The sequence below is a fragment of the Tupaia chinensis genome, unplaced genomic scaffold (assembly GCF_000334495.1).
Source record: "Tupaia chinensis unplaced genomic scaffold, TupChi_1.0 Scaffold000689_1, whole genome shotgun sequence".
Classification (NCBI taxonomy): Eukaryota; Metazoa; Chordata; class Mammalia; order Scandentia; family Tupaiidae; genus Tupaia; species Tupaia belangeri.
In genome coordinates, this window is record NW_006160212.1 from 1564702 (window position 1) to 1570263 (window position 5562).

Genomic DNA, 5562 nt, shown 5'->3' on the forward strand with positions numbered 1-5562 from the left:
CCGTATTTTCCACAATGCCTAGTACAGAGGAAACAAAAGCATCAATCACTGTGGTTCAACACCTGAATATAAACGCTTATCCTCATGCTCATGAGCTTTTACTTTATTTACTCTGATCTATTATCTATCAAATGAAATAAAGGGTTCCTCATACCATACTGAGTAGCTAAGAGGATTTTATAAAATAATACATGTAAGCTTACACTTCAATGCAAAGCTATGCATTGTCTATAGCATACCTTTCTGGATGCTCTGATTCTAACCCTGTTAATTATCTTTGGAATATTTTGCAACTCTTTATACATTGAGTAACGTAAATTGGCAAACTATTGTTTCTAATAAAGTTTCCATTGACTTCCCTTCTACTGTAGAAAACTGTGATTTCTTTGTAACGCCACATAAATTAGTTTTTTGTCTTTTCTTTTGAATAGATTATAACATCCGATTCTTTCATAAGAAAAACATCAAATGTTTAGCACATGTTCATTTTCGTATCAGTAAAAGAATCATTATTTTATCTTTTTTGTGAAAATTATAACAGTTTTGGATATCTTTCCCCAATATGCCCCTTGGATTCACCTACAAAGTAGCCCTCCTGATAACCACAGAAGGGCATCTTACGGGTAGTTTAAACTCAGGCACAGCTTTTCTTAGCTATCAGAGGTGATGCCAAAAAGGCAATAAAACTTTAAATGACTTGCTGTTATCTAATTTAAACCCACTCTCTCTAAGTTTGTGCTTTAATTTTTGTTTTGGTATGTTTTCATCAGTAACTTATTTCCCATTACAGGCATTGATGCTTGGAAATTTGCTTTTTAGACTGATTATTTGATGATCCCTATATAAGGATTACTTATTTAAAGAGATATGTTTTCTGTTAGATGAAAAACAATATATATACTCAGATTTATTAATTTTTCTGATTAGAAGTCTGGTTTCATTGTTTGAACTTTTTAAACAATATATATACTCAGATTTATTAATTTTCTGATTAGAAGTCTGGTCCCATAGTTTGAACGTTTGGTAATTTTTACTCTTTCTTAGGTAAGAGACTAGTCTGTCCATTCTAGTTGTTTCTTTTTAAAAAATATTTATTTATGTATTTAACTTTATTTGTTATTATTTTTTATTTGATGAGAGAAAGAGAGAGAGAGTGAGAGAGCAAGCTGCCAGGTCCAAGACTTGAACTGTGGTCCACTATGTGGGAGTCCAGCACCTTAACCATCACACCACCCGCTGGTCCCGCTAGTTTTTTCTTTTTAGTGCCAAGCCACTAAGCTTTCCTCTGGGAAGATAAGTTTTCTGATGGACAGTAAGATTTAGTCATTCTTTATTTACTTTTGATCTTTGGTTGAATTTTAGAATCGAAGCTCTCTATTTTCAGTTGTATGTCTTTGTGTCTATAAATGTACAATGTTTTCCAACCTCTAGATGATATTGATGAGTTAGACTAAAAAGTCTCTTAAAGGTATTTATTATAGTTGGTTTATAGAGATAAATAAAAATGTATATCAACTGAATATTCTTAACATTTTTTTTTAAATGAGGGAATTTGGGGCCAGGAGGATGTGTAGTGTTGAGGCACTGGACTCCCACATTGATAGCCACAGTTTGAGTCTTGGACTCAGTGGCCTGAACCTCACACCAGGCACATGTGCATGTGTGCCCCAAATCCCAGGAGAATGGAGAGGAAGGGATGGCATGTTCACCCCCTGAGGGGCAGTGATTTCCCACTTTTTCTCTCTCTGTCTGTTTCTGTGTCTCTGGCGAGTGCACATGTTCTACAGCAAAAATCCCTCTAAAAAAATAAGGAAATTAAATTGTAATTCTTTGAATATGTAAAAAGCTATATTTTTATTTAAGCCAGTTTAGAAATACTTTAAAAATTCAAGAGAACATAATACAGATACATCCTTGGCAAGTGAGACTAGTTTAATATTTTTGATTTAATTGAAGTAGGTATATATTCTCTGATTTATCAGTATTAAATATAATAAAAGCCATATTTATTATCCACCTCCTATTTTTCTCTGTGAAATCCAAGTTACTTTACTTAAAAATTATAAGAACTCTAATGAATAAAAGTAAACTAGGACCAATAGTAGCAGAGAAGTACAACTTTGTGAAATGATGAGATATGTTTTATTTATTAAGGATAAAAGAATAATTTTGTTCTAAAGTGGAATGACTATTCCAGAATAAGAAAGAAGGTGGTGATAGACAAAATATAAATGTATTAGAAAGTTGCAGAAGGTTCATAGAAATGGAATTGCACTTGCTTTAAATTATAGTGTATATAAATATTGAGTGTGAAAACATTATGTAGCATGTTAAAATCTTAACAAAGTTTGCTCAATTTTGATGGGTTTCCTTTCTTTATTTACTGCTTATTGCCTTGACCTAGATTATGTAATTTGGTATAATCTGCATATATTTGTGTTTAAGATGAAAAATATTCTATGTTTTATGTATATTTTATTATGTCATGATTATTTAAGAAAACAAAGGCTTCTCACTTATGGAAGAGCTAAATTTCTTTACAGACATGTTATTTTCAATGTTTTTAAAAATGCTTTAAACACATAGACAAGTATTATTTCTATTTTATGTAGTCAAATTTCTTAACAACTGTGATTTTAATTTTTTTCTACCTTCCCAGAGATGAATCGTAAATGTGGAGTAAAATAAAAATGAAACAAATTGTCATGACATTTTTTTGAGCTTACAATTATCTTTGAGATTTCCTGAGGGCTCCTGGAAAATCATAAAGGATTCTTATACCTTATAAAAGAGAGATGCCATAAATAATTAGATTTATTTGGAATTTTAATGTTTTGAGTTTTATAGAAGGAATTGTTAAATCTGAACAGTTGCTCTTTTCCTTGGTTCAATTTCTTTGAGTATACTGTCATTAACACAAGATTTTGAAAATTATGGAAATAATTCATTTAAGTATGAATTTATTTTGGTACCAAAAATTTGAAAGCCATGCATAGTTTTTTAATCACACACATTTCCCATGAACTTTTGGAAACCCCTTCACTTAAGGAAATTGCATATTACATGGTATATTTTTAGCAAGGTATCAATACTCTAGTTCCCCAAATATGTCTGTACACATCCGAGTTTGTGTCTTGGTTTGTCTCATGATGGTAGGCAACAATGGTGTCTTGGTCTTTGTCCATACCTGATCTGATGTACTTTGTTATCTCTGAGTATTCTTGCTTCCATGACACTGTCATTGTTTGCAAAGGTACAATAAGAATTTGCCATCCCTTCCAGGATATAATTGGTTCTATATAAGTTCTTGTCTGGAAAGTCCTATTTAAAAATGATCATCATTTAATCACATATGACCAATGACTTTTGAAAAAATTAAATTAAGCTTTTTTCAAATTAAAGCTTACAAAGTTATCTTATAAAAATTGGCCTTATATCTGGCTTTTAGAGTTCTCAGCCTTAAAGTGAGTGAGGAAGCTTTCTTTCAGACAGACCCAGGATCTCACAATATTTTGAGGATCTTGAAAACTGAGGAAATCACCAAATTTAGAGGTGCTGTAAATATAATCAGATGAAAAGAGTTTCTGCTTGGTTTTCTAGTCTAAAAAAGCTATGAAAAAATCCAATTCCTCATGAAAGTCTCCAGCACTGTAAACTTAAAAAGGTCTATGTGGCAAATTAACACTTCTGCTGTGCTAAATCAATAATCGGGCTAAGACTAATGATACCAATCCTATTGTGTAGTCAAGAAAAATATTAGATATTAGTTTTGATCAAAAGAGAAGACACTTTGGAAAAGAAATATACTTCAATGAAAACTACACATGGTTTCTAGCACACTTTCCTGAACTGACTAAATTTAGTGCTATTCATTATACTCAACTATGTTGCACCTCTTTATTAATTATAGGTTCCTAATATATAGGTAAACTGCCTTTTCTGGGGAGTTTTCATCGACTTTCTCTCTGCTTTATGTGAGAAAAACAGTTTTATATTCATTTGAAGTTCAATTCCCTTATTCCATATAATGTGTGGAATTTTTTCACTTTTCCTTCTAACTGACAAATATCTTCCAGGTTTGCTCATATAAGAAAATCCAAAACTTTAAAGTATTTTTTTGCATCTATATGATAGTTTGATCCTTATCATTTTATGACTATTATATTTTAACAGTACAGTAGGCTCTCCATATTGATGGATTCCATGTCTACAGATTCAACCAACTAGTTAGAAAGCTTGGTTGAATTTGGAATGAGGAGCCCACAGATATAGAGAACTGCTTATATTACGCCATTTTTTAATGAGGAACTTGAGCTTCCATGAATTTGCGTATCTGCGAAGAGTCATAGACCCAATCTCCCATAGATACTGAGAGACCACTCTACTACTACACAATGAACAATTACTGATCATTGGTGATGTTCCATATCTGCCCTTATGTTAAGCCCTTAAGGATTTTTTTTAAAAAGTTTCTTTCATTTTTCCATGAGTGAGAAACGAAGAAAGACAGAGAGATAGGCACCCCCAACAGGGTCCCCACACCATGATCCATTCACGTCTTCAGTCAGCTTTGTAGCATGGGCATGCGTATGTCCAGCATGCTTAGTGAGGTCTCCAGATGTGAATAGCTGCACAGTGCATGGCAAATACCGACACGTCACCATCCACCTCCCACCTTCCTAAGTACTTTTAACAACAAACTAAATGAATAGTAATGAGAAAATTAAGTGTAAGAAAACTTTAGCCTTGTGAATATTCGATAAAGCATGGGTAAATTTTTAAATATTAAGTTAAATATCTTTTATTTTCTTTCAGATATTTAGAAAACCATCACCTTTATTAGTTGAGGAGTGATTTGCTAAGTACAAACACAGGATTTGTTAGATGTATCTTGCATTTGCCATCATCTCTCTTCCCAGGCCCTCTTCAAATGAACTGAGTGTTCTATTTGCTATCCTACCATTCGTGGAGCTCTCCCTGTCCTGCATGAATTTGTTAAATAGTGGTAACAGTTCTGATATTTCATCTGATGACTTTTTCTGTACTCCGGGATGATTTTCACTGGCCCTTGCTGATTTAAGTATCTTCATGCTATCTTCTTGTTCTTATCTTATGACCTCTCTCTATATTTCTTTCTTGGTAACCCTTGTTTTTCTAACTTTAGCAGCTTATCTTTTTTCTCAACAAGACTGCAAACCACATTTTTTGGTGTCGTTGTTGTTACTACTGATAACAATATTACTCTTGGAAAATTAAGTAACCCTAAAATATAGAGGAGAATACTGAGATTATTTTAACACAGATATAAATTTTGTTATTAAATATGTCTTATACTTTAGACACAAGATAAAATGTTCATATACACCATCTATCAATTGTCAACACTATGTGAAAAATGAATGCAAACAGTTTATAGTTTTAGTAATGAGGTAGATTACTCAAGCAAGCAGTAAACAGTCCAGTACTTAAATAGATATAAATGATATAGCTAGACATGGAGATACAGATCTAGATATGGATAAATGTGTGTGTGTGTGTGTGTTTATATATATATATATATAT